Here is a 9,873-nt window from a genome sequence, read left to right as displayed (position 1 = left end):
CACTTTACCTCGAGACGAAAGCAACCGCGCTCCCGGTCCGCTGTCTTCGTACCCGTACGGACCCGCGTACGTCGATGGAGTCGGGAACGGAGAGTGATAAAGAACACACGGACGACGAGATGATGAGAATCCCCGGAGAGAGAAAGGGGTGAAGAAGGCACCGCGCGCGCACACACACTACACACGCGCGCACACACAGAAAAGCACAGAGAGAGCGAAAGAGAAAGAGAGAGAGGAGACGATGGTGTAAGTCTGTTGGCGAGCGGTACCCGCTCTCCACTCCGCCGACTGCCGGAGGACGTCTCTTCTTTGTTCTTCCTTCCTGCTCTCGCAGCCACTCTCGGAGAGCTCTGCCACACACTCGGCTGACTAACGGAACGAAGTTAATCGGAGCACGTTAGAGCTTCTCGCTGTCTTTCTCTCTATCTATCTATCTCTCTCGTTTGTTCTTTCTCTCTGTGTGTCTCTCGAGTCCGTGTCACTGTTGCACTCTTTGATTTGTATGCGTGTGTATGGACAGGTACACGATAACGTCGATAAGTGTGTGTATATATACGAGATAGGCCTCCTCCTTGGACGCACACCGCTATTAGATCTCGTCGGCCGTTAAAAGTGCCCTAGCACGCGACACCTAACAAAGTTCGATTGCCGTGTGTGCGTGTATGCCTACTCGCGAAACGATTCGACCGAAGGACGAACGCAGAGAGATGCACGTATACGTTCCGTGTGTGTCTCTTGTGCATGTATAGCTGTCTATAGCGAGTTCGTGTGTATGCGGCAGCACACGGTCACAAGTACGTGGGGACGGATATACACACGTATACGAGCGAAGAAAACACTGCGTATCCGTACTGTTAGTCGAAAAGAGTTGCTTCCGACCGACGACGTTCGTACGCAAGCAAGGCCGGAGCACGACTGAGCGCGTACGCGAGCCGACACTGGCCGAGCGTGTGGCCCACGACGCGGAGATACCCGACCGAACGTCGTACCGCTACGACACGAGTTCCGAGTCCTTCGCCCCTTCCCTCCCCGCCCCACTATGTATCTATAGTTTGCCCGACCCCCTCACTCCACCGCGGACCGCCACACCGTACCGACGCGACGACGCGCGCGTTGTTCCTCCTTCGTCCCCGCTGCACGATCTCTTCGCTATATCTCGTGCTTAAACTCGTACACGTCCTTCGGTGTACCGGAGATACATAACGCGATTTTTTTTCCACGCGACCACCAATACGCCCAGCCCGCGCCCGAAAAAGCCTAGCCGAATTGTAATTCTCTCGCTACCTGTGCTTCTTTCTCACGGGATCGAGAACTGGGGTCGGATCCAATGCCGAACAGGTGTGAGGCAACAAGGTGGGGGCCCGGGGTTAAAGAGACTAGGGGAATGCTAAGTGATTCGCGCTCAACGCACGCTCTCCAACCACACTCTGTGTTCTTGCTGTATTTGCTCGCGTTATTGCGCTCGCGAATTTCACGTTCGACCGCCGCGCCGCGCCGCGCCGCCGCGTCGGTTTTCCGCGAAGAGCGCGCGCGTCTTTACTGTTATCTGCTCGCTACTTTGTTATTAAGCGGTCATGTGATCTCTGGCTGACTCTGCCCTCCAGAATAGAAAACCGACGGAATCACGGACGTGAATCGTACGGTTCGAAATTAGAGATACTTATTTCACGTGTATTAATGTATGCGTAATGTATTCGGTACATAAAATAGGTACAAAAATTAATTTGCAAACAGGTCTTGTTAAAAAAATGTGATCAATACGCTGCGGATCTTAATGCGAAATAAAAATTGTCTTCGTCAATCGCAAGACACAGCAGCCATGTAAAACTTTCGTTCTATTTTCAACAATTTTAATAAATTAAAAAAATTATCTCAATGTTTTTACTGTTTTAAATTACATCCACCGATTTTTGTCATGAATGCGTAAAATCCGCAGTCTAGCGGAATCTGATATGTTTTAATGTTCCGTTTCAATCGATTTTTTACCACACGATGTAAATATGTTAGTGTTTTTCTATCAAAGCAGACAGTTTATTGAATAAACTTCATCAATAAAAATGATGTTGTTTATTGTTGTACCAACAACCCCGAAATTTGTGAAACCGTAGTCTCGATACACAAACTATAATATCAGTGTTCTAAGAATTATGCAAATTAATATGACGATGCATTAATGCATGTGTATTTAAATACACGTGTACCCGTATACTTAAAATGACATGTACTAAATACAGGTGTGCAAACACATATGAAGGTTCTTTAAAAAATTTATAAATGTAGCAGTGCGTGGATTTAAACATCATCGATGATATAATTATAAAAATGATCCGCTGTTCGATGGGTGAACTAACAAGGGAAGGACCCCAAGTGTCCGACTTCGATTTTGATGATTTTTTGTGAGATGATGGTATATGAATCTCTAATTATGTATGCGAAATATTAGGTGTAGTTACTCGATAGTTTTAAAGATATAAACAATTGAACTTTCACGCAACCAGCTTACACGGCTAATGGAACTTCGAAATGTATGAAACTTTAATTGTTTATATCTTTCAAAGTATTGAGTAGCTACAGCTAATATTTTGCATACATAATTAGGCATCCATATACCAGCATCTCACAAAAAATTATCAAAATCAAAGTCGGACTTTTTCTCCATCAATTACCCCACTATTTAAAATTCCAAGATTAGGATAAATTAACTTTAACATTAATTACGAATTGGTGAAATACTTTTTCTCCAACGAGACATCGTGGAATTATCTTCCATCCAGGAAATGACCATTCCTTGTTGATAAGTTGTTAATGTGGACGGTATACCGAAATAATAAAGCGTGCTAGAATACGGAAGACGGTGCGAGCCGACCGGCCGACGAACCAGTAGGTGGTTCGCGCTGGATTTAATGGCAGATAGGAAGGGTACATTATACCCAATGGGTTATACGTGGAATTTAGTGGATGTACGCGCGTCTAAGTACCGTAATGCGATATGATAATGCGCCGCGCGTGGTTTTGTGCGAACGTCCACGTGAAATATCGTCGCGAGCGTAGGGTGCGCTTGCGCGCGAGCGCACCTTGGAGGGGAAAAAACGCGTGCTTCTATCGAAACATTAAACCCGTAACCCTTTTGTTTGTTAATCTCGTTCTCAGCCTGCCTCAACCCCTTCGCTTATTTTTAACCATTTCCATCGGGTATATTTTCATTCGAAAATTAAACATTTCTTCCAACCTACAATAATTTCATTTTATATGATTTTTTCCCAATACAATACAATACTTAAATGTTTAGTAACTTTATTCGATAGAAACAAATTTAACCCTTTGCACTCGGAGCTATTTTAACTGGAAAATTAAACATTTCTTCCGATCTAGAATATTTCCATTCCGTATGATTTTTGAAATTTTATGGATATGAAATTGGTACAGTACCTAAATGTTTAGTAATTGATTACATACCTATACATTTAATAACGTAAATCGTAAACAATATTTGGTGGTGCTTCAGAAGGGACATCCGAGTGCAAAGGGTTAACAATTTCATTTTTAGTGGTGACCCTGAGTCACCAAGTGATCGACTTCGATTTTGATAATTTTTTGTGGGATGATGATATATGGATCCCTAATTATGTATGCAAAATATTAGGTGTAGTTGCTCAACAGTTTTAAAGATAGAAACAATTAAAGTTTCATGCTTCGAGAGTTTCGAACTTCGAAAACTACAGCTCAAATCATGGAACTTTACTTGTTTATATCTTTAAAACTATTGAGTAACTGCACCTAATATTTTGCATACATAATTAGGGATCCATGTACCATCGTCTCACAAAAAATTATCAAAATCGAAGTCGAACACTTGGGATCCTACCCTTGTAAGGGTTAATGATGTAATTATTTAAGTTTACTCGTAATTTTATGGAGAAGTTGATTAATTCGCTGGACTTCCTGAAGTTCGGTTTTATATTTTGGATTGTCCGGCGTTCGAATCGATCTCGAAGTAAAATCGGTGTCTTCCGTTCAGACGCAACATCGTTACGGCTGATCAGCTGGGCAAGACGAAAGCGAAAGTGACTTGATACGTTTAACTTATCAGCGATTAAGCGCGCGAGTTATTAAAACGCCCCCACCGTACCCCGTCATTCCTATCTTCTCGCGCGCGTTTCTTCCTTTCACCGAGTAAAAGTGAACAATTTAATGCTGGACAGCTTCGTGCGCTTAAATCGCCTCCGCCGTATCTAGGATATCTTCTCGATTCGAAGATATCCGGTCGAAATCGCTTCGGATTTCGAGCGAAACCGAAATCGCGAGAAACAAAACGAGATTCGCGGGCTCACGCGGTGACGTAACGTTCCGTCTCTCCCGTTAGTGTCACGTCTAGGGCGCCCATGCCCAGAAAATCCAGTAGGCCAAGGTGACATTCCTCGAGAAAAGTCGGATCAGAAAAAAGAATGGAGAATCCTGGCGTCGGGACACCGGTGTTTTTCCTCCATGGTGAAAGAAGAAACAAGCTGGAATGCGGTTGAAAAAAAAACGGCGCACGTTTAAAAATAGACCGTGGAACAAGGAACTTATCGATCGTTAATTACGTAACCGACTGAGGAAAGAGAGACGTTTCGAAAGAGTCACGTGATCAACGATCCCGTCCGCTCCTCTTGATGCCGGCCACTCTTGTGCACGGCTCTGCGTGTATAGCTACTACATCAAGCATAATTCCCCCATCTTGAACGGACTTAATCTACTCACTATTCATGACCGTTTCGCGTTCGCCGATTTCATTTTCCTGTTCGAGATTATCAACGGCTATCTCTCTGTTTCGTACACCACTTTACACGGCTAATCTTATCTGCCCCGATCCGTTCACCGGAACTTGTGTACGCACAAAGGGAATTGTGTCGTGCGACATTTCGCTTTATTCCATTCATCTAACCCCCTTGCCCATTCGCTCAACGTCGAAGGTGATTTTTATATTTTGAAAAATTATCCGAAATTCGGAACTGATATAACAAGACTGCGGATTTGATGCATTTATAAGAAAAAAAACTTTTCAAAAACCACGCTTATATTAAAATGCACTAAAAAGGAGAAAATCATTTTTTTAGACATTAGTCACTATAAATAAAAGCGTGGAGCGCTAAACTATATTGACGTAATCTTCGTGGGCGCCCCACGCTTTTATTTATAATCACTGATGTCTAAAAAAATTATTTTCTCCTTTTTAGTGCCTTTTAATATAAGCGTGGTTTTTAAAAAGTTGTCTTCAATGAACGGAACACCACACTGACTGAGCTCCTTCGGTGCGAAATGGGTCAGTGTAGTGGGAATGAGTCGGAGTGGAAACACGTAGAGGAGTAGGGAGCGCTGGCGTGCGGAGTGGGGATCGCAGAACGCGATCACGTACTACCGAGCGTCGCGCGACGAGGTGTGACGGTTAATATTAAATTTTTTTTCTCCTGAACGCACAGTTTCTTTAAAATTTATTTCTTAATATTACATTGCCATCCAGTTCTGAGCTATGTTTAAAGTTTCAAGTCTCTAGCTCATCGGGAAATGGTTTAAAATGTAAGCGTGGCGAAAATATTTAAGACCATCAACGTATTAGTTTCAGCTTGACAGGATTATTAAAAGAAGAAAACAATTTTTATTTGGCTCCCGTGTCCAGCAATCAATGCGAACATATTTTATTTTGCATAAAGATCCGCAGTCTAGATAGAACTTTAACCTGTCCGGGTAGCTCAGCGTTGAAGGGTGACAGAGTTCGCAACTCTGGGTTGAAACGGACTCAGGTAAGTATATTATTTCCTACCGTTTTCTCAGACTTTCATTTCTTGTCGCATTGTGTTGTCGATGCGACGAAGGATCGCGTTTCCAGCGCGGAAATAGATCAAATCACAGTGGAATTAAATCAAATGATTATGCACAGTGCGAGAAGCGCGTGCACTGTAGAAACAATCGCGGAGAGAGAAAGAGAAAGAGAGAGAGGGAGAGAGGGGGGACACGTCGAATCAGGAAATTGCGACGGGGATCGATGTTTCGGCTTAACTTGTCGAGCCACGCATTAGCACCGACAACTATTTTTTCGGGTTAACGAATTTAAAATGGCTCCGTAGGGCGAGGGGAAACTTTGATCCCCCACCTCCCGTTCCCTCCCGCACCACCCACTCCGCTCCGATCGAAACTTCACCATTGAACTGCAGGCCGAATCACAAAGCAGACATTTCGTTGAAATAATCGTAAACATCTGCGACACAAAGCTGACACATACTCGCAGGAACATTCACGAGCAGATTCCATGGCGAACGTGTACCGGGAGAAATTTAATCAATTTATTTGAAAATGATCACGAGTTTGCGTTCGACCGGTCGACTAACACTCGTAACCTCAGATAAATAAATGATTGTTGCATGACGACTTTTTACCGTTTATTTTTATTCGGAAAGTACGTGAACAAACGCGTGAGTCACTGTGCTGGACACGGCTGTGTATTGCTCATATATATATACACGTATATATATCCAATCGATGATTAAACACTTATTTCGGTCGACTGCGATTATACATCGGTCGAATAAAAAATACCAGCATCGATTGCGATTGATAATCAAATATTTGGAAGGCAACCGTCGACTGGCATCGACCGCACGATGCCCAACTGTGTGGATCGCTCGCGGGCCATTTGGACAGGATTTTTTTCGAAACGGTGGACGTTCGTTTACGTTTAAATATTACTCTCGTTAAGTGGATTGATAGCTGGGGTCTAGAGTATCTAGTCCCCGGAGCAGACAGGCGGCGTGAATTATTATAAAATACAGAGGGAGACGGGCGTGAGGATGGACGTAACGTTGGCTCCTTGAAAAGGATGCATTATTTAAGGAACTCGCGTTTCGAATGGAACGCCACGGGAGCAAGTTTCGGCGCGGCTTTTGTCTCGAGTTTATGCCGTAACGTTTCAGTCAGCTCGAATGAAAGTTATCCTCTGTTAGGACGAGGAAGGGTCGATCGGAGGTGGGGGAAGATGCTCGGCAGGGGGAAGAGACTGGCAACCTGGCGGCGGCGGCCGGGGAGACGCGCGGGAGGGGGAGAGGAGGAGAAACGATGCGCAGTACAGCGCAAAATAGACGCACCGAGGCTCTTACTCGTTTGTATTCGTTTTGCCTCGAACCGACATACTTCCAGCCGATATTGGCTACCGACTCTTCTTTCTGCCTAACCAGTTTACGTTACTTTCCTTGTTTCGCTCGTGCCCGGCCACGGACCACTCGATACATTTGCCGGTGGATCGTCTACAGTCAAACGAAAATTCGAAGGGCGATCGAATCGAAGCGAAATGAAAAGGGTCGCTAAATTTTAGAACAGCCTACTGGCGGAAATCGATTTATCGTGGCCCACATATTAGGCCTTAGTACTCGAGCGGCCACTCTGAGGCGCCACGAAAAATTCCGAAATCTTTATTCAAAATATGTTTTCGTGCACCATTGTTCGCTTTCTCGAATTCGAAGACGAAATTTCATGTTTAATAAATTACTAAAAATGTCGGTATCGTACGATTAAATTACATCAGTCTCGTATGCACAAAATTAGCAAAATCGCACACAATCAGAACATTTTAGATCGGAAGAAATGTCTGGTTGGATCACCCCATAAGTAGCGTCGTTTCGTCACTGTGAAATAAAGATGCGTACACTCTTGCTTTTGTGATCGATAGATTTTCGCACACTACGAACGATACAAATGCTATCGGTGTTTGTTTAATTCCGTGTCAGCACCTGTCAGTAGCCGTCGTGCAGCCGGAGCAGCAAGAAGGGGACACCGTGGACTAGGACTATAGCGCGGCAGGCCCGCCATTTTCAACCCTCGGCCGGTCACGTGCCGCGTCTAAAGGCTGTATCGTTTTCGGGGATTTCTACGGCTTTGAAGAAATTTGCATGCTCGAGATAATCGGAAGGAAAGATCGTTTATGAGAATAATTCGGTAGTGGGGAAAGTCGAGAGGCTGAGCACCGCTGGTCACGATAAGGTCTACAGTCGTAAACGTATTCGGCTACTCGTTCCGCTCCCAGATATCTATAAATCAGACGGTTATCGGGCATTCGGTCGACGTGGCAGATTGAATTCAACCTTGATAATACATTTATCGTAGTTAATTTATCGCGTAACACCTCTTTTAATAACCGGCGTGCGACGCGACGGCCGCAACACCGCCGCCAGAGAGAGAGAGAGAGAGAGAGAGAGAGAGAGAGAGGGACAGAGAGGGACAGAGAGAGAGAGAGAAAGAGAGAGCGAGAGAGAATCCGTGTAAATAATCGTGGAATAAAAGGAGGGTAAACAAGGTCGGTCGCCGGGGTAAAGGCTCGGGATCCAATGCATTGAACGGTCAACGACGTTCTGACTGGTGCGCAGACGGGTCCGCGCAACACGTGACCAAGCACCTAGCCAGCGAGAGCGTGCCTAGTCGAGTGGGGAAAGCCTTTTCCCTAGAGTTTCGTGCACGAGTAATGACAATCGAGGCTGGAAGAGAGGAAGGTGTATGATTGCGACGTGATGCGAATCGAGACTGCCACCGAACTTTCCTCGATATTACAGCGGCACACAACGGTCAACTCCATTTACCTGCGAATTTCGGATGAACGGCCATTCCGAGTTACAAGCATTTTCCAAATCTGTATTCAAGTTACAGGAACGATCTCGGGAGCATGAGCTCCTTTTTGCCCCCGGGAGCGATTCTCTGTTCCAGACAGAGTTGGGCATTAATCGATTAAAATTTTAATCAAGATTGATTGGTTGATGTGTACGATTAAAAAAAGAAATCATCGAAAAATCGGAGACTGATTTAATCGATTGTTGAAATTAATTCACACACGGTCCAACTCTGATTCCAGAGTCGTTCCCCTGGTAGCATTTATGGTGGGCATTTTGTTGGGCCTTGGTTGCAATGTTGGTTGGCCAACCGTTAGAAATGTTGCCTTTTTATGCAGGTGGACCGACGATCATGAACAACGAAGGGCCAATGTCATTATTGGACAGCGGATCTTTATGCATTTATATAAAAAATGAGTAGGTGTAATTTAAAACAGTGAAAACATTAAAGAATTTAAACATTCTGTCATATTATTTTCAACCTTTTATCCATATTGACAAAGAAAATAAGTTTCTATTTCATTCCAGTTTGTTATAATTCAGGTAAAACATTTTTATTTTGTATAAAGACCCGCTGTCTAGTCAATATACAAATACGAACGTCCAACTGGGCCTGTTAACATATTATTCTGATGTTCTCTTTGACGGTAATTTACAGTATATCATAAATAATGTACATATAAACAATGCATTTAAAAATTAGGATAAAAATTGGGAATGATTAACCCCTTGCCGTACCATTTTCTTTATAGCTACAGTGATTAGAACGTCTTTATCCCGAAAAATATCGTAGGAGAGAAAAGAAAATGTATATTTTTTGTATGACTATCAAAATCAAATTTCATTTCATCTAAAAAGAAAAGCATAACATTTATATTTGTTAGACTTCGTTAAAATCTTCATGACGAATTTGACTCGTTAAAATACGTCTATAATAATTAGACTGCGGATCTTTATGCATTCATGAAGAAATGGTTTGGGTAGAACATAAAACAATAATAGATCAGACAAATTTAAGAAACACATATTGTTTTTAATGTAACAAACTTATCAAGGGCCGAAATCAATGTTTATTTTCTTTCTGCTTCCCACAATCAATGCAACATATTTTTATTTTGCATAAAGACACGCAGTCTAGTAAAAATCGTAGGTCCAACGTTCGATATTGGTTGGCAAATTGTTACAAATGTTTGTCGCAGGCCTTATGTTGGCCCAAGCAACTTTTGACCAACCATAAATGCTA

General features: G+C 43.4%; 1 protein-coding gene across 2 annotated transcripts in view; it reads right to left on the bottom strand.

Annotated features, from left to right (window-relative positions):
- Window positions 1-9,873, bottom strand: part of LOC143214048 (uncharacterized) — a 115,502-nt gene that overhangs the window by 29,607 nt on the left and 76,022 nt on the right. The window contains exon 1 of one of the 2 annotated variants that reach the window (XM_076434593.1): window positions 9-1,027. The exons of the other annotated variant lie outside the window; for it this stretch is intronic. The gene's annotated coding sequence lies outside the window, so the exon portion shown is untranslated. Of the gene's footprint in view, window positions 1-8; window positions 1,028-9,873 lie in introns of those variants that run through there. 2 annotated transcript variants of the gene reach the window in all.

The sequence above is a fragment of the Lasioglossum baleicum genome, chromosome 12 (genome assembly GCF_051020765.1).
Source record: "Lasioglossum baleicum chromosome 12, iyLasBale1, whole genome shotgun sequence".
NCBI lineage: Eukaryota > Metazoa > Arthropoda > Insecta > Hymenoptera > Halictidae > Lasioglossum > Lasioglossum baleicum.
This window is presented reverse-complemented; position numbering and strand designations above follow the sequence as displayed.